A 24,240-nucleotide genomic window follows, 5' to 3' on the forward strand; every position below is an offset into this window, starting at 1 on the left:
ATTCTGGTACATGCCCTCTGTTCTTTTTTGGAAAAGAAACAGTATAGTACAGCTTGGGTGACATGACCTATCTTTTCATAGTTCACATTGCTTAAAATCTGTGGGCTTTCATGAAACTGTAATCCAAAAATCTACTACTTAAATGAGACTTCTTTTCAACAGTGGATTAAATGAACTGCATTCGTAAGTATCTGGTATTATCTTTCTTGTACACAATGTTTGCCTACCTTCTGTTTTTGGACTATCTGAAAAAGGGGTAAAAGCAGGGGACAATACTGAAACCCTGGACTACATAAATGAATCAATAGCCATTTCTTTCTGCATTTGCCTCTTCAATAAAAATTACTCTGGACTAACTCCTGCATTGCCAATAATTTAGATAGGCTCTGTGACTGGATGGAATAGGAAGAACAGCTGGTAATTATTTACACTGAAAGGCCCTTGGTAAGGGAAAAATGCAAAATAATATTAATGGCTGGCTGAGAGCACAAGTACTTACAAACCAGAAGCCTTGTCTTTGTCCAGCATGGCAACTATCTGGGGTGAAAGGTGGGGGGGGGGGTGGAATAAGAGCCCAGGAAGTAAAAAGTTGATAGAACATCAGGTTGGGACTCTCCCATTATGTGGTTCCTTCATGTGGCTAACGTGTACATCAGCTACTTGGGTCTTTGGACCTATTTCTTCCTCTGGGTCCTAAGGAGGTTCAGTATCACTGACTTTGAGGTCAGTACACTGACCACCTTGATTATTTCTTTGTGAGTTGCTTGGGTGTTGAATTCAATGGGACTGGATACATCACTCTTCTCCTCTCAATCAGTGAAGTCAAGAACGTCTACACAAGATGAAACTGAAATACAAAGTTTGGTGACCCTGTGATCCATAATCAGGAGCACACAATGCAAGTCTGTGAGTTTAGGTGCAGAACTGATGTGTGCACTGATGTAGACAGACTATGGCTATGCTCCAGCCTTCATATAGGAAGCTGACATGTGGTTGGAGATGACCCATAAGAAGTTGGAGGCCCATAGATAAACAGGATGACCAAGATGTATAGCAGAGCAGTGTTGAATATCACCAAGAGGACTTGGCAGGTGGAATGTTTGGTATTGGTTAGGGCTATGGCCTCACCAAATTGGCTGTGAATAAACAGGCAAAATTGAATACGGTCCAGCTGATGGTAATGGGTTGAAAATGTACCTAAAACCTACAGAGCTGGGGTGCATGGCCTGGTGCTGTTTCTTAAGTGGGAAAGTACAAGGCCAGGCACCAAATCAGCCAGAAGCTGCTGCTGCTTCTGCAGAATGTAAAAGGTACATGTAGGATGTACAACATATAAACTGGGACCCAGCTCCCAACTCCAAGGATTAGACCAGTCCAAAAGCAATCCTATGACCAGTGTGGGATTAAATAGTGGATTTGAATATACCATGGTTTGAAATAAACATACATAGGTAACTGCAAAACAGAGGAAATTAACCCACAAAAGATTAAGTGTAGCCAAGGGATTAATCTTAATCTACCTCGTAAAAAAGCATTTTCCAAAAAATTTTTGAAATAGAGCTCCCTGAAATTGCCACAGCACCTGAAAAACAAGTAACAGGGTCATGAGCTCCACGATGGATTAAACTGCTCAGTGGAGGAAAAGTGTGGGAGTACATAAGAACAATTTCATTTATGTTAGTATTGTAGAAGAGAGGAAGAAACTTAGAGACCTCTGTCAATAGACCTGTATATTTTTAGCCGTGCTTCAAGATGTCCCAGAATGCTCACATTGAGGAGAGGTTCAAGGATGTGTCAAATAGCAACAGTTTCAGAGGGGAGGGGCACGGCTATCATAGGGCTGTGGAAGGGGACATGGGTAAGTCAGGCGCCTACCAAACCTCTGTGATTTGAGAGGAAACGCTTGACCCCTGTAACTGGGGACTGACATCTATGTAGTATAAAAGACCTGGTGAGAGGTGGCTTAAACCATAACAGATGATCTCTTTCAGTACTCTTCAATAAGAGGTATATCAGATGGATTCCACAGCAGCCTATGCTGTGTTAGTTAATTTGAGTTCACAACAAACTATCACCCATGTGAACTGTTGCTCAATGGAGCTGAAGCCTTCCCAGTGCTGGTGAGCACCAATGGACAAGTGCTAATTGCAACATCTTGTTATGGGAAGGGCCGGACGGTGGTTGTTTCCCATGAAGGAATCTTGAAGGACTCCAAGTTTTCCCAGTTCCTCAGAAACGCTGTGGAGTGGCTCAGGCCTTCCCCCGAGGCCCTGGTTGGGGTCCATCCTCATTTGGATTCCCTCTCCCAGCTGCTGCTCAGAGCTGGCACCAAAGTACAAGCTGGGGCAGAGCTTAGCCCCTCCCTGGGGGTGTACTGTATGGACGCCTATGACAGCACGCAAGCGAAAGACCTGGTTGGCTTTGTAAAGGGAGGTGGAGGGCTGCTCATGGGAGGCCAAGCCTGGCACTGGGCTAGTCAACATGGCAAGGAGAAGGTGTTGTTTGAATTCCCTGGGAACCAGGTGACCAGCGTAGCTGGCGCGTACTTCACAGGCAGCGAGGGAGAGACTGACACTTTCTCAGTGTCCAAAGAAATGCTGAGGATTCCTCTGATCACCCAGTGCATATTTAAACATTTTTTTGCACTGTCTTTAGAGTGTATATAGTGTTTATTCTGCCTTGGGTTTTCTGCTATTAGCCTGCTGGAATAAAAAAGATCTCTTCACCTTGTCCCCCAAAAGAAATTACCATGAACAGAGATGGATGTACAGGAGTTGAAGGTGCTTCTACAGGTTATTGAGAAACTACTGTGGGAGAATAATGGAAGATTGGCAAAGGGGACAGTAAACACACTCAATTGACTTGCAGCTGGGGTGTTGAAAAACACGTATATTACACTAATTGTTGTTTAGTTCTGTGTGTTTGACAAGTAGAACATCTGTGTTCAGTTAACGTAGGCGTGTGATGGACTCGAAGGCACCTTATCAAACACACTTGAGATTCCTGCCCTGCTGTGGGAAAGATCAAAGCACACTGGGAAAATACACCTGGAAAAGTCCCTGTTACAACAGGTGAAAAACAGCAGGGCTGGTAGCTTTTTGCTTGTTAGCAGGACTGAGCTCTGCAGTGCCTGCATCCCTGCCTACATGCCTCTGCCCGGGTGCTGCTGCAGAGATCCCCCAGATCACGAGGTAACGAGAATAAATTTACTCTTTGCATTTCATCCATGGTTTGTGGTTGTTCCTGCATCCTGCCTGTGTTGGCTCACACAACTACCAAGAAGCTTGGCTCATGTGCTCCACATTAAAATGTGCAACAGTTTAGGAAGAAACTTTTGGTTGGGTCTGATCTGCAGTGCTATGACACATTTAGCTTTTTTTCACCACTGTGTCAATAGCACAGCTATGCAGCCACTTCCTGAGGTATTTAAATCCTTCCCGATGAAGGACCTGGGACACAAAAGATGACTTTTCTCTTTCCTGATAATATTCTGTGGCATGGTGTAAACTTTAAGGCATTTGTAACAGAGTTCTTAGCTTTGTTACAGGATATTGCTGCACTTCAGGGTGTACTTCAAAGTCTTGGGTAGGATGGGGTAGATATTGTGTGGATCCATGAGGTTTGGGTACTGTCCACACAGGGTCCATGACCTAGCTGTGCATTCCCCACTAGATTGTGTGTTGTGTAGATGCCTGTTAGTGGAGGCAACTAGACAGTGGCATAGGTGATCCTTTCCTGCCCTGTGCTGCAAATAGAATAGAATAGAATAGAATAGAATAGAATAGAATAGAATAGAATAGAATAGAATAGAATAGAATAGAATAGAATAGAATACTTCCAGCTGGAAGGGATCATCTAGTCCAACTGCCTGACCACTTCAGGGCTGACCAAAAGTCAAAGCAAATTATCAACACCTCTTCAATATTGACAGGGAAGGGGCATTGACCACCTCTCTAGGAAGCCTATTCCAGTGTTTGACCACCCTCTTGGTAAAGACATGTTTCCGAATGTCAAGTCTGAACCTCCCCTGATGCAGCTTTGAACCCCATGCATCCTATCACTCGACCCCAGGGAGAGGAGACCAGCACCTCCCTCTCCACTTCCCCTCCTCAGGAAGCTGTAGAGAGCAAGGATGTTGCCCCTCAGCCTCCTTTTCTCCAAACTAGACAAACCCAGAATCCTCATATGCCCCTCAGAGGACTTGCCTTCCAGCCCTTCCACCAGCTTTGTTGCCCTCCTCTGGACACATTTAAGTACCTTCACATCCTCCTTAGATCATGAGGTGCACACAGTACTCAAGGTGAGGCTGCACCAATGCTGAATACAGGGGGATAATCACCTTTTTCTGACTGGCTGGTTGTGCTGTGTTTGATGCACCCCAGGATGCCGTTTGCCCTCTGGGCTGCCAGGGCACGCTGCTGACTCCTGTTGAGCCTGCTGTCGACCAGCACCCCCAGGTCCCTCTCTGCAGGACTGCTCTCCAGCCACTCCCCTCCCAATCTATACTTGTGTCTCTCGTTACTCTGTGCCAGGTGGAGAATCTGGCATTTGTTCTTGTTCTATTTCATGCCACGGATGATTGCCCAGTGCTTCAGTCTATCCAGATCCCTCTGGAAGGCCTTTTGTCCCTCCAGAGAGTCAACAGCACCTCTCAGTTTAATATCAACAGCAAAGTTGCTAAAGGTGCATTCAAGTCCTGCATCCAGATCATAGACAAAAATATTGAACAGACCTGGCCCTAGGATTGAGCTCTGAGGAACACCGCTGGTGACTGGCCACCAACCAGGTGTAGCCCTATTCACTACAACTCTTTGAGCCGTGCCCTTCAGCCGGTTCTTTACCCAGCACACTATGAACCTGCTCATCTCACAGCTGGACAGTGTGTCCAGAAGGATGCTGTGAGGGACAGTATCAAAAGCCTTACTAAAATCCAGAAAAACTACATCCACTGCCTTCCCTTTGTCCACTAAACAGGTGACCTTAGACTGTTAGATTTTAGGCACTTTCTTGTCACAAGTCCCTGAAAGTGATGATCATTCTTCAGAGAATTTCTCACAAGTTAGGTGGGAATTTGTAGCTCTATGATTAGACCTCATACTTCTACACAAGGAAGAGTATAGTACAGCTTCATCTCTGTCTCAGAGCTATGTTCAGGCAAGGATAACAGATCATGGCTTGACAACAAGACTCAGCTTTGCCGTGCTCAGGAGGCAGCTCTGCTGAGGCAATAAGCCATTGTCTTCATAGTAATTTTTCAGGTGTTGTGCACTGCCAATACATTTAGAACATGCTGATGGAAATCTGAATCATAGAATAGTTGAGGTTGGAAGGGACCTCTGGAAGTCAATTGCTCCAATGTCTGCTCAAAGCAGGGCCACCTAGTGCAGGTTGTTCAGGACTCTGTCTACTCAGGTACTGAAGACAGAGATTCCACAACCTGTCTTGGCACCTGTTCAGTGTTTAATCATCGTTATGATAGAGAAAATTATTCTTATTTCCCAGGATGCAGAGGCAGGCAGGCAATGGAGTCTAAAGTTTAGACTGAACCCTGTGGTAAAGAGACTAGCAAGAGAGCAGATGACAACTTTGCAAACAATCATCACAGTTTTAACATTTTACTACCTGGTTCCTGTTTGCTCTATGAATGGAGGTTGCTACCTTGAAGCTGAACTGTTAGAAGAAAGAATGTTAGAACCCCTAGTCTTCCTGAAAGCAAAATGAGTTTAATTAGTTGAAGCCATAGCTGAGAATGTTTTGAAGTATATGTCTGCCTTTGCACTGAAAACAATTAAGAACTGCTTGTCTGATCTCTTATGGATCTATTATGTCCTAAGGACAATAGCTTCTTCTTGTGAAGGATAGAGACACCCTCTGTGAGTGGTAATATCTTAGCCCATTGCAGAAAAATCTAGCATGAATCATAGGCACACACCATTCTTGCCTGGAATTTAATTTATACCATGCTTAAGGAAAGCTGGTGATCCTGTAATTTTAATATTGCTGCCACTTCAGTGATACCTGTTGGGTTAACTTTCAAGTTTCTTTTGATAGTGATTAATATATTTGTCTTGATAACTTCTTGAAACAAGGAGTGCTAATAGGAAGTCATGACTCTATCACTACTAACAGGGCAAAGACAAGTACAGCTTTCAGCACTTATAAATCGATCTGGATGACAAGGATTTCTTTTGGTTTTCCAGACATGGACTGGATGCAAAAAAAAAAAAAATTCAGAAGTTCTTTTGAAAGGAATGGCCAAATTCAACATAGAAGATAGTAGTGTCCCCCTCCCATCTACTCATCCATGGTACATTAGCATCTCCCATTGCTGTGAATGACCACCATCAGGCATTCCCTGCAGCTGCACACTATGGCAGGGGCCATGTCGTGGTTCTCATTCGTGAAAACTTTTTCCAAACATTAGCAATGAAAACCTTTATCCTCAATGCCATTAGTTGGCTTGGTGCTGGGAAGAGAGGACAAGTTGGTATTGCTGGTAATCTGCAGGACTTTTTCACTCTCCTAAGCCAGGAGATGATACCTTGCAAGCTAACAAATCTTGAGACAACCTGAGCGTATACCGCCGCAAAGCCTACAGTGATGAGGAGTTGGAGAAGATTCATGAGTTTTAGGCAGGACAAGTGAGACCTTGAAACTTAAATTAAGGCATTGTTTAAAGGGCAGTGGTCTGCTGTTTGGAGGACAGACATAGTCCTGGGCTGCAGGCAATGCTATTGAGAATGCTATCGCTGGGTTTTCCCTGGGAACAAAATACTGCAAAAGTTTGGGGTTGGTATCTTAGGAGATAGCATACTAGCACCAAGTCAGCCAGTCTTACATCCTGATGAGACTTTCTCACAGTACCACTTTTGCAAGGCACTCTCCCAGTTTTGGCAAAACCTCAAGAAAAGCTCTAAAGCCACCATATTCCTCCTGGCTCAAGAAATTAGCACGGGACTCAATAGTGTTTCTGAGGATTCCAGCTCAGACCTCCCTAGCTATCTGCTTTCTTCAGGAGGAGATGACTGAGCTAGTGCTTTCCCAGAGGCTTCCTGATGTCAATGCTGACAGCCCAAAGGCAGCTCTGAGGAAACAGTTTTAATCCACATAGCTGCAGAGCTCTATGACAACTTCCCTGGTGCACAAAACCAAACATGTGCTCCCAACAAAAATCTTCCAGAAATTAACTACATCCCCAACTGTAACTGTTCATATTGATGGAAGAAATTAAGGTAGGGGATATTTTTCTATTTCTTTCCTCAGCAGCACCCAAACTGTGGAATGGAATCAGTCTGACCAGAGTAATCTATAAATATAATAGTGTAAATCTCTTCGCTTCCTTCCTGCCTCAGCTTTCTGCTGGGATTGCATGCTCACCATGTAATCAGAAATAACTTGGTCTTATGATGGATGCTGGCATATTGATCATTTGATTTTCTGTTGGGTACAGTTTTAGTCAGATGATGAATGAATTTTCGGTTATGCAATTGGGGAGCTGCCCAGGCACATGGCCCATAAATACTTCTAGAGGAAGTGCTTTAACTTGTTGGTCGATGTGAAGTACCACTATTGCTCTTTGTCAAATTCAGTTGCAAATTCAAGTGCAATGACATTTCACCTGAAGATGTCATTGCATGGAGTGTGGTTTGTCTTGCTTGAGGAGAGCTTCTCTGAAAATAAAAAACCCCACACCATTATGGAGTGTTTCTAGTTGGACATATAAAATCACAAGTCACTTTTGGAGATTGTCCTGCATTCTTTTCAGAAACAAACATCGCTTCTGATGTTTGTTGGTTGTTTTTTTTTTTAAAATAAAGTTTTACCTCAAAGGTACCAAGTTTACCACCTTGATACCAAGTTTATCCAACTGAACTAATTTTTATGATGTGAGGGTGAGGGAGGATTATATTGATAGTTTAGTTTGAAATTTCCTTGCACTTTCTCAGTTCCCTCATAATCATTAAGAATTCAAAGTTTTCAAGAAACATTCATGTGGCAGGTGCACCCACCCTGACCTGAAAACGACTAGGTCTGCTAAAGACCCAGTAATGCTCAGGTCTTTCAGGAGACTAGGCAAAACTCATGAAGATGGGGGCTTTTCGGCCATTGGAAACATGTTCACAGGGTTTACCTCATCTTCTGCTGGTGCTAGCTAATTCGAAATGACCACAGGCCAGACTCACCTTGGGTGTAAATGAGTCCCCACCAGAGAGCTGATTTGAGTCGGTCCTCCTCTGAGCAGCGGCTCTGCAGTCAGGGACTCTCCCCTTGGGTTGGGACACTGCCTGAGGAAACTCCACGGGGTTGAGTGCCCTCACCCCCCCATCTTTGGTGAGTGAATACTGCTGGATATATGCTTGAGTGAGCCCTTGCCCTTTTGGGTGAATGATTATAGTTTCTGGGTACCATACCCTTGAGTGAGAGATTTCCCCCCCCTTTTGTGGGTGAACAAGTGCACATTTTGGATTGTTTTCCTAAAAGGCCTGTTTAGATAACTTAGAAATTCTTAAGACAGCTGTGTAGTGATATATCCCCAACTGACATCTGAACCTTATTTTTTTCTGTCTGAGTGTTACCTAACTCTAGTTGGAATAAATCCCTGTCTTCGGAGTAGTTGCTCTGTTCTGTTTTGTGAGTGCCTCTGCCTGGCATCCATGCTTGTGGTTTGCTCAGGTCCATAGGGGGTGTTCTGAGTGACTGTTCTGCTTGTTATGTGGGTGCCTCTGTGACAGTTCAGCATTAGCTGTTGGTCAGATGGGGAAGGATTCAGCACAAAGGTGAAAGCTTCAGAAAACTGATTTATTAGAATTAGAATTGAAGCTGCTGTTGAATTTTATCTGTAACTTGAAGACTATCACAGGACTTATGTGTTTCTATGTTGATAATACCTGTGGTTCTTTCTAAGGTCCAGAAGCATGGAGAAGCACTATTCAGCCCAGAAGAATAGCCACTCTGCATTTTCCTGCTACTGCTGTTGCAGCTAACCTGGAGGTGAACATTTGGTTTTGTTTCTCATTACAGTCAGAAGAACTTTCCTTGCTTCCATTCTCATTTCTTTGAGGTTTGTCTTGTCCTTTATGAGACATGAATCACAAACAATTTCTCCCCAAGTTTCTCCTATCATAAACCTCTTTCTACATTTCTCAAGTATACTCTCTCACTTCTGTCCTGAAAAATGACTGCCCCATGCAGCTGTAATGGACACACCTCTGGTTTTCATCGTCTCCATACTGTGGCCATATCATGTCGGTCTCCTACATCCTCTGTGCCCTTCTCCATTCCCCTAGAGAAGGCAGTGGTCAAACAAGACAAAAATCTATATTGTTGCTTTCAAGATTAAAGGAATAATCCCTGTATTGACAGTGGATAGGATGAGAAATAATAAGGTTGAATGTTGTCTCTGTGGAGGAGACTGATAGATATTTCTGCCCACTATAAAAATATCTTACTTGCCCGCACCTTGCTGTCTCCTGCTGTCATCCTGCCTCATTTCAGGGCCTCCAACCTGTTTTCTTTCCAGTTTCATTATCTTTGCCATCAGGACAAACACCCACACTATAAAAAAAAAAAATAATTGTGGGGTTCATATCTTGACTCTGAAACCAGCCCCTACATAATCATAAGTGAAAAGGGTTAAACACTACAGCAGAGGTAATTATCCAAACAGTATTATCCCATAGCAGGGTGAGTTGTTTTTTCCTCTTTAAAGGGACAATAGAACAAGATTTTGGGCAGAACTAGTCTGCCATATCTTCAGTCACTGATGGTTGGCATATGTGGACATTAGTGTTTCAGAGAGTGCATGGAAATCAGATGAATTATTATTGGGGATGTAATCCCCTTCCCCAGCTTCCATTCTCCTCATTCATTTCATATCAGGGTAAGCTTTGCTTATGCTCTGCTTTTCACCTATTCATTTATAGCAGCACAGCTATGGTAGCTGTGATGAGAGGTGAGGGTGCTAGAACTGGGGCCAGCCAACTCCAAAATTTCTTCCTGTCTATGTTTAGCCTGTACGTAGGGCTAAACTGTGAGAGTCACTCTATCACCTGACAACCCCCTGCCAGCCAGGGAATCAGGAAGAAGGAGACCAGACCTATGGGTAGAAGTGAAACAGATTTAACAAAAACACCACCAATACCAACAGAGATATACTTAGCTAAATGAATAACCAGTCATCACAATTGACCAGAGAACAGTCACAGAATGTTAGGGGTTTGAAGGGACCTCAAAAAGATCACCTAGTCTAGCCCCCCTGCCAGAGCAGGACCACTTAGATTAGATCATACAGGAACACATCCAGTTCTCAGGAGAAGCCAGAGGAACCTCAGGAGAAATTCTCTCTCCTTAGTAAATCTTCCCCCTTTATAATGACCATGACATTGTGGGATGCGCTACACCTCTAGTTAACTCAGGCCAGCTTCCCTGGCTGACTTGAAAATGCTAATGGCCTGCCTAGCACAGCTGGCCTATGATTCTGTCCCAGCCAAACCAGGACACTTCAAAACCAGTGAAATCCCTTCTTTTGAACAGAGCTGTAAAAGAGAATTCTGCTTTTCTTTAGCAACTGATCCAGCATTTCCATTTTCTTCTTCGTAGGGCTTAAGTCTGCCCTTGAACTCTTTTGTGCTAGTTTCACCTGATTGATGTCTATGCCAAGGTGAGGAATAATGTTCCATATGGCAGTATAGCCTTTCCCTGCTGAGACAAGAGTGTCTGTTGCCTATGGTAGCTACAGAACACACCGAGTTTGGAGTGGAACTTTCCGATCCTGTCCAAGTTGCAGTGCCTTTCAGTGACTGTTGTTCCCCACCAGGTGCAGATTGGCTGTCACACTGATAACCTCAGCTATGCTGCAGAGCTGAAGTGGCCTGCCTTGGCAGTAAAGAAGTTCAAAGTTGAAAAAAACCACCATGGAAGTCTCTAGTCTGTTGGGTGGCCTTATATATATCGTTCTGCTGCTAAATCTGAGGCTATCCCAGAGTAAAACCCAGTGGAGGGAGACAGGCTGGCTGCCAAATGACATTTGTACTGTGTCATGTTACTCTTATTGCTGTGGGCATGAGTTTATGCTAATTACCACAGAAAGAAGGGAAAGTGAGCTAGCTGTTTCAGGCAGGACAAATGAGATTTTGAAACTTAAATTAAGACATGTGACAGACTGTCCTGGTTTGGCTGGGACAGAATCATAGGCCAGCTATGCTAGGCAGGCCATTAGCATTTTCAAGTCAGCCAGGGCAGCTGACCTGAGTTAACTACAGGTGTAGCCCATACCATAATGTCATGGTCATTATAAAGGGGGGAGATTTACTGAGGAGAGCGAGCTCTTGTGGGGTTCCTCTGGTAGTTCCTATGGCTTCTCCCAAGAGCTGCTCTTTGGTTGATTGTGATAGCTGTGTGTTTATTTGGCTAAGTTTAACTCTGTCTATCTCCATTGGTATTGCTGGTGTTTTATTAAATCTGTTGTACTTCTACCTGCAGGTCTGCTTTCCTTTTTCCTGTTTCTCCTCCCTGGCTGGTGAGTGGTTGTCAGGTGATAGAGCAACTGTTATAATTTAGCCCTGTGTATAGGCTAAATGTAAACACAGGCAGCCTACTGTGTAGTAAGATGCTGACGGTAGCAGGTATAGGATCACTTACATCAGTGGGGAAGTGAGGGCAGCGGTAGGGGGAAAAGTTTGTTATAAGCAGCATTTTGCTATCTGTCACTTAAGAAACATGCTGCTTAAAAACAATTCACTAGGCCAGTGGAACTCAAGCCTTTCTGGGTGGTAAGGAGGCTTCTAAAGGCTAAATCTCGCCATTCTTTGCAATTAGTTTTTGTTCCAGTATAGCACTTTTCTCAGTAGGATTGGCAGATCTTTCAGCTCTATTTGATTGTCACACTTAGAGGTGTTTCCTACTACTTGATTAAGTTCATTAATTGCCCAGGGCACCACTTTATCAATAATCCACAGCTCTAGTAGCTTAACTCATGTGGTGTAGTTGCTGTCAGTCAAGTGGGACTAATTTGAGAGAGGCTGGCTGGAGTGTAAATAACTTGCACTTCAGTTACTAAGAACCAGTTAATTACAATTGTTAGTGAAATATAACCAAAAGAAGAGATGGGAAGAGACTTTTTAGTAGGGCCTGTAGTGATAGAACAAGGGGTAATTGTTTTAAAGTAAAGGAGGGTAGATCCAGACTAGATATAATGAAGAAATTTTTTTCATGAGGGTGGTGAAATACTGGCACAAGATTGCCCAGAGAGCTTGTAGATGCCCTGTCCCTAGAAACATTAAAGGTCAGGCTGGATGGGGTTCTGAGCAACATGATCTAAGTTTGGGTTGGAAGGGACCTTAAAGATCATCTAGTTCTAACTCCCCTGCCATGGTCAGGGACACCTTCCACTAGATCAGGTTGCTCAAAGCCCCATCCAACGTGGCCTTGAACACTGCCAGGGAGGGGACATCCACAACCTCTCTGGACAACCTGTTTCAGTGTCTCACCACCCTCACAGTAAAGAATTTTTTTTCTACTATCTAATCTAAATCTACCCTCTTTCAGTTTGAAACCATTACTCCTTGTCCTATCACTGCGTTCTGTTGCAGCTGTTTTAGGCATCCCATGTCTTATGCTGCGGGCTCCAGAGCTGGATCAGTACTCCAGGTGGGGTCTTATGAGAGCAGAGTAGAGGGGCAGAATCATCTCCCTTGACCTGCTGGCCACACTCCTTTTGATGCAGCCCAGGATGCGATAGGCTTTCTGGGCTGTGAGTGCACACTGCTGGCTCATATTCAGTTTTTCATCCACCAGTACTCACAAGTCATTTTCTGCAGAGCTGCTCTCAATCCGTTCATTGACCAGCCTGTATCTGTGCTTGGGATTGCCCTGACCCAGATGCAGGACCTTGCACTTGGCCTTGTTGAACTTCATGAAGTTCACGTATGCCTACATCTCCAGACTGTCAAGGTCCCTCTGGATGGCATCCTTTCCCTCCAGCATGTTGACAGCACCACATAGCTTGGTGTCATTGGCAAACTTGCTGAGGGTGCACTCAATCCCGCTGTCTGTTGCTAACAAAGATGTTAAATAGTGTCAGTCCCAATACTGACCCCTGAGGAGCACCACTTGTCACTGGTCTCCACTCAGCCATCGAGCCATTGACAGCAACTCTTAGAGTGAGACCATCCAGCCAATTCCTTACCCACTGAGTAGTCCATCTGTCAAATCCATGTCTCTCCAATTCAGGGACAAGGATCACACAGGAAGAACTGACTTCCAAATGTGGGAATTTAAAATCTTGAATGTCTACAGATGGAAGTGAACTTTCAACTGCTAGCTCTCCCTTCTCTTGAGCTGCAGAGAAATAGGAGTGTTAAAGAACAGCATGACCCTGAACACATGCAGATTTGATTCACATCTGCTGTGAATCAGATCTTTCCAATGAGTTTGCACAGACTGAGAAGCTGCCCTGAGAAACAGTTGTTGTTTAGGTAGCTGCCATTCTCTGAGTGAAGCTGCATTTAGAAACAAAGACTTCTGGATTATTTATATATGTGGCTCCTTCTCTTAATGTATTCCAGCCCTCTGCACAGATACTTACCATATGATAGACAGCTATGTCTGCCAGAGGCCACACTGGTAGAACCCAACGTATAAAACTCTTCCAGCTTCTATTGCTCTTGCTGAAATGAGTGGAGAGTAGCACCATCTCAGAGATGTGAATGGCTCTGTATCCTCCCTGCACTATTCTGGAGCTGTAAGAAATCAGTGAAGAATCCATTAAGCCTACTGAATTGGCATTGAAGGAAAAAGAACTAAAGACAGTAAATTCCTATGAAGATTTTTAAAGTTGATTATGGTAGTCAGCAATACTGAGAAACTCATGGGAGATACTAAGGAGTCTGTTAAGCCTGTTTGTCTTTTCTGAAAAAAGATTTTTACAAACAGCATGCGAAACAGCAAAACTGGAACTGATGACAATTATAGTGAAGTAGTAACTGTGGCCATCAGCAGCAAGTTCTATCCAAAGCTGAAGTGAACTATGCAATACTGGAACAGGTTGCCCAGAGAAGCTGTGGCTGCCCTTCTCTGAAAGTATTCAAGGCTGGGTTGGATGGGACTTTGAGCAACCTGGTCTAGTGGAAGGTGTCCCTGCCCATAGCCGGGGGATTGGACTAGATAATCTTCAAGGTCCCTTCCATCCTATGAATTCTGTGAATATTTTTCAATAGTAAAGTGCTGCTTTACTAAAAATACTGACAACAATTTGCCTTCACACACACACACACACACAAAAATGCCAGCTCACATTTTGCTTTTTGGTACAACAGACATTGTCAGGCACTGTGGCGGCTGGTTCCTCAGGGACGGGGAGCCAGGAGCCAACTGCAGTAACACAGCCAGCAGGACAGGTGCCTTGCCAGCTGGGGGCCATACCGCAACACCTGAGTGAGGCAAGCAGGGCAGATCTGGCACAACAGCTAGGGTCAGCCGAGAGTCATGATGGCTAGAGAAGCCTTCAGGGATGAGGTAGGTCTGAGATCAAGCATGGAAATAAATCTGCAGGTCAGGGCCAGGTTCAGACATAGTGCAGTGATTACCAGGCAGGCCCATCATGATGAAGCACATCTGAAATCAAGTGAGGAAGTCAGACCATGGATCAGGGTCTGGATCAACAGGGTCCATGGCCAGATACAGGCATGGCTGTGACAGAGCTGGAGAGAGACACACCTACAACATAGCTCAGCAGAGACTGAAAGCCCAGGGCTGAGCTGAAATGCATCCCCTCGGGCCACGAACAGGAGGTGTAGGTGGAATCCCCAGGTGGGGCTGGCCAAGGCCATTAAAGCCTTTCGGTGAACTCAGGGCCGTGACACAAAGTTTTGCAATGAAACATTTTAGTCCCCTGCCTTCAAGATGAAAATCTGCTGCTTCTTTGGGAGCACTTCAGGAAAAACGATCCATTTTTCTACTTCATTTATGTCTGCTATTTATCATGAGGTTTCCCCCCCATGTATTTCTGCCAGAGACAGAACTTAGATTACAGAGTTTCTAGGGAGAGCTGGGGAGGGTGCTGAGGTATTTTTCATCAACACAAGTCATACAGTTATTTGGCTATAGAAGGATACAAACTGTCCTGGCAATAGCATCTTCCTTGCCAAATCTCAAAATAAGAAAACACCAGTGTCAACAGAAAATTCTTCTACAGGCAGAATTAGATTTCCACACCTCCTCTCCATTCCTGTAACTGAGAGTATAGTCATCTACAATGACTGTAGCTCTGGCAAAAGTAATTTGGCCTTTTTTTCTCTTTGAATTGGGTAGTGCTGAGGAGTGGAAGTGGAGCAGGGGAGCATAAAACATGCACGTTAAACTTTTGCGTTTGATACTCCAGCACATGGGGTGGAAGCACGTTGTGAGACGCATCCATTGTGACAAACAACTCAAAGAAAGAGTTAATGTAAAGAGAATTAATTTTCTCATTGTAGTGTTCTATCCCATGAGCTTTCCCAGACAGGTTGCCAAGATTGTTTGTGGTTTACCTTCCCTGCAGGTTGGATGCATGCTGGCTACCCAGTCATGCATCATTTGGAGTCAGTGACAGAGATGGTAGATGTGCAGTCTCTACAAGCCAATGGCCTTGGGGTGCCATTCATGAGCTGGACCACAATCAGAAGCAATCTGAATGGGAGTTTCCCCCTCACACAAGTGAAGTCACCCGCAATCTCTGGTCTGTTTATATAAATGAGACTGTGTTGGGCATCCCGAGAGCTAAGGCCCACAATGCACTTGCACTACAACTTAGAAAGAAGAAGATTCAAGATTACATTGAAAATGGAGCACAGCTGAAGGACTGAGAAGTATTTGCTGCCCTGGAGACATACCTGCAGGTAATCTGCAGGCAAATTAAGCTTGCAACAGATTTACAAATTGACCATTTTAATCCAGGGCTGCTTCTTTCCTTTTCCTCGCTTTCTGCAATCACTTGATGCCTACCCTGGTTTATCTCTCTCTGTTGACTATTATTCTCCAACAGTGTCTTTGTGTGCCAGCTGTTGGGATTCCACAAACTAACATGAGTCAGTCCTGATCTGCCACTAAGTAGCACACTTCAGTAGGAGACCCAGGGCTGCAGGGAAATGTTTTTGAGGCAGTTCTCAAAAAATGTAGTTGTTTTGAGTCATTTGTGATCTCAGCACAGTGTAAAGGTCACTGGTCTATGGAATGTACTGATTTGGGATGTAATGGTAAACCACAGCCTTTGAGCATTACCAAAGATGACTTCTGATCTTATACTGTTTCTCTTTTCTTCTGATTCATAGCTGCAAAAGGCCTTTGGATGGAAAGCCCTCCCTGAAATCTTTTCTGAATATCAAAATATAGCTGAGCTCCTGGATGATAATAACTCAAAAATGAATCTATAGGCAGAAACCTTTTCTTGTCTCGTGAAGAAGAATTTGGCTCCTTTCTATAAAGCCTGAGGATGGCAAATCCAGGGGAGCCTTTCCCAGCAGCTGGCTGTTTCTTTCCCCGGTTGGTCAGATGATCCAATGAAGAAATATATCTCCTAAGCAGTTTTTTGCTCATGAAAATGAAAATGTGATCATCTGTGACAAAGTCAGTGCTCTGCAATAGTTTTAAATTGTGTGTGAATGGGAAGGTATTATAATGGATCTGAGCAGCAGCTCTACGTTGTACATGTGATAGAAGAGTTCATTCTTGGCTCCCTCCCAAGTCTGTTTTTGTGTGTTAGGGTCCCACTACTTCCTTTTCCAACAGGAGTCATTTTAACCACAGAAGGGGAAATACTTGCTGTCTTAATACCTACGAAACAAAGCAACCACGTCCCAATTTTTTTTTCCTCTGTTTCCTTGTCTCTAAAAGGTTCTCTGTTCCAGACTTACTTTTGTTACAGGTATGCAAAGTTTGTTAATTAAGATCATTAGAAGAAGAGTAGGAACAGGGAAAAAAAGTCACTTTAAAAACAGAGACATGTTAGGAGATAACAAAGCTAGAATTAAATTGAAGAATTCAGGTGACATTATGGCTACAGCAAAGAGAAATAAGAATGATCATTCAAGGGAATACCTTGATCGATAGCATAGGAAAGGCCTTGATCTTTGTTCAGTGTTTTGAAAGGGGTTACCTTCATGCTCTGCTTTCAGAGTTAGTAGGTGTGTAGTGAGAAAATGCTGCTTTAGCTCATATTGGAAGCAAAACAGTGTCCAGGCAGTGAAGTTACCACCTTAATCCTCAGCTAGAATAGAAATGTTTCCTTCATGGTGTACCAGCAGAGTATGAAAAATTGTACTAGGCATGAATTTCATTTAGCATTTTCATCATGATCTCATGCTAATAAGTCTTGCTGATGCCACAAATACATGGACATTGTCGGTACAGAGTGTATGAACATTGTCTGAAAATAATGAGATATCACTGAAGACTGTAGTATGGGACACGGGATGAAATTTTAAAGTGCAGAACTCTTACAAACTCCTCATCAAGAGCTTCTTTCCTAAGCTAAGAGCTTATTGATGGGAAATGGCAGAGAAGAAAAAATCTGGGCATATTAGTGGGTCACTGAATAGCTTACAATATAGTGAAATGGAAATAAACGCAGAAGATAAGGGGAGGGGGAGTGAGGAACCAGCCTTAAGATTGGTTTTGTTAAACATAGTTTGCTTAGTTCTTGAAAAATTAAAGCCTGGGAGAGATTCTTTGATTATTCTCTGTGAATGATTGGACAACTGAAATCCAGAAATGCGGAAGAAACCTACCTCAGATATCTCCAGCAGCAGTAACTGCATGGAACCCTGTGCAGAAGAAATACTCAGGGGTCTGCCTGTGCTCTCAGATGCTGGCCCAGAGCTAGGGAAGATCTTTCCCCAACTTGGCATTATCAACATAAGAGATATCTGCTCTGTACATGTTTCCCCATCTTCTCCCCTGGGAAGGAGTCCGAGTAGTATGGTGTTTTATTTTAAAGCTGTAACACACACTCATGTGTTCAGGCATGGGTAGGTAGTCATTACTACTTTTTCACTTTAAAAGGGAGAAGGACCGTAAGGGATTGTGCTTTCTGCTCTGGGCAGAGGATTCATGATAACTCAGAGGATCTGTCTGTCAGTCTAGAACAGACTCCTGAGAGAGCTGTTTCCTATCTCAGGAATGCATTGTTCATCACAGCCATGAGCCCACAGCTTTATCTGATCCTTCAGATCCTCTAGGTGTGGGGTATCTTAAGAACCAAGGTTGCTCCTTTTATGAAAACCAGTGCAGGATCTGGAGCATGGTGCTTAGTGTCCTCGAGGTAGCCAAGGCTGAGAAGATGTGCTGCAGTGTTTTGCCTCTGCTAGCTTCTCCTAAAAGCTGCAGACTTCTTCCTTGGGTATACTGCACTGCTGTAGTGCCTCTGAGAGCTGGTGAGGACATGAACAATTTGCCAAGTTTGCCAGCTTAGGCCTGAAACCGCACACCAAATACAAACAGCTACTGTTATAGAAGATCTCATTTTTGTGAGCCTAATCTCCTGAAATGAATCAGCCAATTTATCATGGTTTATTATTTTCTCAGTGAACCCTAGTTTCTGCAAAGTGGTGGATAAACAGGAAAGCTGTGACAGCAGAAGGGATGAGAAAGAGCAGTGGTGCTATTTAAGGCTGAGGGCATCTCATTTCAGCCTCCCTGCTCATGCTCTACAAGCACTGGTACCATGAAAGGTCTCATGTCTTCTTGGATTCAACCTAATACAGCACATGCATGTGTGTACCCACCCCATTCCTGCTAGTGTACCCTAACTCTCAGGAACTCATATCCTATGTCCACACACTGCTCAGCCTTCAAGTAAACTTCAACTGGCTCCATATCATATCAATCTGCTTTCTGATTGTTCTCCTCCTTCCTGAACTTTATCTTCTTTCTCAACTTTAAATCCCAGAGACCCCACCTCACAGGAGCTCCTCTCCTCCTCGCTGTGAGGATTCTTCACAGAATCACAGAATGGTTGAGGTTGGAAGAGATCTCTGGAGGTCATCTTATCCAACCCCCTGCTTATCCAGGGCCAGTTGCCCAGGATCATATCCAGAGAAGTTTTTAATATCTCCAAGGATGGAGACTCCACAACCTCTCTGGGCAACCTGTACAAGGGCTTGGCCACTTTTACAGTAAAAACGTGTTTCCTGATGTTCAGGGGGAGCTTCCTATGTTTCAGTTCGCGCCTGTTGCTTCTCATCGTGTCACTGGGCATCACTGGAAGGACCTTGGCTCAGTGTTCTTTCTGCCATTGATAAGATCACCCCCAGGCCTCATCTTTACCAGACTGAACAGTCCCAACTCTTTCAGCTTTTCCTTGCAGCAGAGATGCTCCAGTCCCTTCATCATCTTAGTGGCCCTTTGTTGGACACTCTCCACTATGTTCATGTCCCTCTTGTACTGAGAAGCCTGGAACTGGACACAATACTCCAGGTGTGGCCTCACCAGTGTTGAGAGGAGGGAAAGTATCACCTCAGTTGACCTGCTGGCAACACTTCTCTAATGCATCCCAGGATACCATTAGCATTCTTTGCAGCAAGAGCACATTACTGGCTCATGTTCAAGTTGGTGTCCACTAGGGACCCAGGTCCTTTTCTGCCAAGCTGCTTTCCAGCTGGGTGGCCCCCAGCATGTACTGGTACATGGGATTGTTCCTGCCCAGTTACAGGACTTTGCTCTTCCCCTTGTTGAATTTCACAAGGCTCATGTCAGCCCGTTTCTCCAGTCTATCGAGGTCCCTCTAGATGGTAGCATGACCCTCTGGAGTATCAACTACTCCTCCCAATTTTGTGTCAGCAGATTTGCTGAGGGTACACTCTACTCCATCATCCAGGTCACTAATGAAGTTGTTAAATGGGACTGGATCCAGTTTAGACCCCTGGGGTACACCACTAGTTACTGTCCTCCAACTAGACTTTGCATCACTGATCACCACCCTCTGGGTCCACCGACCACCACCCTCTTCTTACCAGCTTGGCCAGCCTGTTGGCAAAGATGTGTGTGCCCCACTTAGTCAGATGGATGCCATCCCTTCCAAGCATCTCTTCCAAGCAACTGTTGGTCCTCAAAGAGGGTCCCATGGTCATAGAAACCAAACCCTGTTGCCAACTGTAGTGATGCTGACCAGAAGACCGTTGAGGAGTTAGTGATTCACATAACAATTAACCTGAGTAGACACAGGTCTGTGCTGTGCTGCTCTGTGATGTGTGTGCAGTGTGGTGTTCGTGTTGTGCTGCCCATATCCCTTGTCCATAGGATAAATTTATCCGGTTGATTGTAACAGGAGCCTGCAGGCAGTTCCCACTCATTATCAGCAATTACACCATGTATACTTACCTTTATTTAAGGCTGCAGCAAGAAGTACCCATGCAAACACCCTTTTGTTGGACAGAAGAAATGATAAATAGGATCTATTTCCTTGTAATAAAATCCTGTAAGGTTCAGAGGAGCTATATGAGGTAATGCTTGCAAAGATGGGATCTTCTCAGCATCTTGTGACCTGATTCTAGGACCATCCAGTGCTGCATAACTCAGGGTGCCCAGCATCTGCAGGGACATAAGATTACCTATACTATCCACTCTTTCTTTATAGTGTTATCTCTGATAAGTGTAATTTTAACTGGTACTTTACAGAGTCTGAGTGCCTTCTTACTGGGATCATAATGAAACAGTGTTTCTTGGTGCAAGCCACTGACATCAGCTGCACAACTAGTTGTTGACCCACGGAATTCATCTACTCCTCCTCAGACCCTTCCCCTTCGCTGGCATGATCAAGGCTGACATCACTTGGGCTCCCATGCCCTTCAGCCTTGCCCCCTGAGCCATGTAGTCCTGTTTGATATGCTCCACATTTTTGCCAGCAGTGTCATTGTTGCCTGCATGGAAGAGCAACAGGGAGTAATAGTCTGAGGGCTGGACAAGTGTTTGGCAATATTTCCACAATATCATGAACGCAAGCCCCTGGCAAACAACAAACGTGCCTAGATGATGTATCACGTTGGCAGATGGGGGCCTCAGTTCCCTAGAGCAAAGAACTGTCCACTGGGGCAGAGGTGGCTCAAAAGAGAGAGGATCCAATTCCTTCTGATCCAAAGAACACTTTTAAGAGGTTTCCCAGTTACCTTGAGTCTGTCTAGGAGATCCAAAAGGGAACTATAGCAGCAGGTTAGCACCTCAGCTTTGTACTACTTTGGTAGAAGGACATTAATAATGCAGCTGCCCTGGCACACCACCAGGATGGCTGAAGGTCTAGCTCCCCTGTTCTCTACAACACACCAGCACCATGGATCTGCATGGAGTCAGCAGTGTTCTACCACCACTCAACCCACGTGCCTAACAGAAATATACAATATTCTTCTGCCCATATGGCTGTGCCAGAAGAAAAATAGATGGCGATGGCAGGTCTGTGGTTGCCTTGCTACGTGTCAGTTGCAGCAGAGCTAGAACTGCACAGGCTGGTTTTTTGAAGCGATATATGCTGTGCCACTCTGCCTGCTTCCTGCCGGAACTGCTCGAACTGCTAGCCCAATTCACAGACGTGGGTAGGCATTCAGACAGAATGGGGTTGCAACTGCAGTACAAACAATGTTTTGGTGTAGACAGAGCCTCCCTCATGTAGTTACGTTTCTTTTGTTATGTATGTTTGTGCAGGAAGCACAGATGCTTGTTCTCATGTGGATACAAGCCATCAATAACTCCGTTGTTCGGAACTACCTAGGGCAGGGGACATGATACGTTCCCATTAACAGTGCGATAGTGTTGCTTGGACAGTTTGCATCTGCCTTCATTTGCTTTAATAACTCTTTGGTGAGTTCAGTATCTGTGGAGGGAGGCCTGTAAACCTCAGCACTCCAGAGGCAAAACCTGCAGCCCCCTGGAAACAGGAATCCACCACTTCTTGCTGTTCAGAACTGCTTGTCCTCCATGCAGAGGGTGAGGCAGGATCTGCTGCCCCATGGACTGGAGAGGTCTTCAAGTCAGCTAGTCCTGTGTATTGTCTGATATAAGGTTCCAGCAATGGGAACAAGCACTGCAATGAGATGGGCTCCCACTTGATTTCTGCAGGTGCTGAGAAGGTAACTACAGAGATCAGCAATTCTGGTAGGATCCTACACCTCCCACCTTGCACCCAAGTTGACCCTCTGTTTGGACTGCATCCACCCTCAGTCCCACAGTCAACCCACAGAGACTCAAGCCCTGCCTGTACCAAATAATTAATTTTATGTTTTAGCAGGATTTCCTTTTCTGCTCTAAGTACTTGTCCCAGGCAGCAAAGAAATAAACTTCTGCCTCAGTCTGGGCAGGCCACATTGCAATGTGTGTATGCTCTATGATGGAAACCATTTGTCAGAGCATACAAGGAGTAAGCAGGGCTGAAGATTATGTCAGGCATGTGTGCAGCTGGATGCTGAGGCACATGTGAAAGAGATCATTCTCCTTGCTCAGAACAAAGTTTTTCTGCTGAAAAGCAAAGACTGTGTTGGGAGAAACTCTTCTCAGGGCAAAGAAGAAAAACCTTTCTGTGTGATTCTGAGACTCTTTCCACCCCTCCAGCTCCAGCTCCAGCTCCAGCTCCAGCTTTGGAAAATCACGTTCATAATAAGTCCCTTCGGATGCAAAGACATTTCCCTCTTGCAGAGGCTGGTATCCAGAGGTACTTAATCATACAAATGGGGAGGATTTCTTGTGTTTGTGAAAGGAATAATAGAGCAGAATGCAAACAGGAATTGCCTACTTTTCCTTGACAGCCACATTTGTGGCACTCCAGGAAAACATCTGTGAAGGATTCATTGGGTCTCCTGGATGTGAACCTACAGCAAGAGAGACCACCCTGGCTCTCTTGAGAGAATCTGATGAGAGAGGACATGGGGAAACCCTGAATCGTGGCTCTTACTTTGCCAAAACAGAAGAGGGTGAGGTGGCCTAATTCAACACCTTGAAATCAAGAAACAAACATTATTCTTTTAAACAAATTTCAGACATTTAAGATGTGGCAGTGTAGGGCGGGCAACCTACCATGTAAAGACTCCTTATGAGTATCCAAACACGTTCTGGAAGAGGCTGCTTGGACACAGATTTTCTTGAGAAGTGATACAGGGAAAATGAGATCAATACAGCCAAACTTTTCAGCTTCTGTGTGAATGCTGTGGATCCAACAGGTTTGTCCAAGCAGGAGTGAGGAAGCAGCTCCTCTTTTCTGCAAACCTTCTGTGACAGCAAAGATTCAGCTTTTGGCCAATGAAGGACCAGACTTCTAACAGGTAATTGCTTTGGCCTCAGTGCAGATGTACATGATTCCAGCTGGGGACAGCGGTAGTTTCTAGTATCTTATAACGATTCTGAACAGTTTCAATAGGGAAGTGAAGGCCTGCCTCATAGTCCCTCCTCAGGAACTTCGTCCAGCCTGCTTTCCTCTAAGCCAGCTCAAATTGTGTCTCAATTTGTCACATGCAAAACGTCTCACAGTGACTGTCAGCCAGCCTAACCCACTTGGCAGCTGATCCACTGGCACCGCACACACCAAGGCAGAAACCCTCTGAAGCAAACATGTCTGCTATAGGTGTAGTGATGCAGGGCCTTGTGAGTGCTGTGCATATTTCCGTGTGGTATAGGTGCACCCTTCTGGGCAGAAGAATAACCAAAATTTCTGCTAAGCAGATGAGACTGCTTTGGGGGAACCTGGTGATGTGAAAGCAGTATTTTGATGTTGCAGCTTTGAAAAGATGCCTCTTCAGGGCCATGAGCGTCATGAGAAGTTTTCTGCATTGCAGCTGTCATGTCACAAGCTTGTAGCTCTTCCCCATGCAGTACAACTGCCAGCACACCCAGCAACCACCTGAGCTGCACCAGCAGCACACCCATGCCACAGGGTTATGGCCCAGGGCTGGTTGGTACTTTCCCTGACAGCTGAGCAGGGGTGGAGGGAACAGACAGAAGTCCTTGTCTCTCTCTTCTGACCTTTCCACCCTGCAGATCCTGGTCAGCTGCCTCTGTCCCTGCCTAACTGGTCTCACAAGCCCTCTCCCAGCTCCTTTCACCTCCTCCTGTCTCCTGGCAGCCACCCACATCGCTGCTGTCAAGTACATCCTGCTCAGGCCCTGCTGTCTCTTCCCTGTCTCTTGGCAAGCTGCACAAAAGCACAAGCATCCTGCAGCCCTGAGGGGCAGCCCTGGCCACCATGCTCCAGGCAGGACTGAGGCAGCAGCCCCCAGCTCAGGAGGAAGG

General features: G+C 44.9%; 1 pseudogene; it reads left to right on the forward strand.

Annotated features, from left to right (window-relative positions):
• The first annotated feature begins 621 nt into the window (after positions 1 to 621).
• Positions 622 to 16,466, forward strand: LOC104354577 (TRPM8 channel-associated factor 2-like; annotated as a pseudogene).
• Positions 16,467 to 24,240: the final 7,774 nt, after the last annotated feature.

The sequence above is a fragment of the Leptosomus discolor genome, chromosome 1, assembly GCF_034619465.1.
Source record: "Leptosomus discolor isolate bLepDis1 chromosome 1, bLepDis1.hap2, whole genome shotgun sequence".
NCBI classification, from domain to species: Eukaryota; Metazoa; Chordata; class Aves; order Leptosomiformes; family Leptosomidae; genus Leptosomus; species Leptosomus discolor.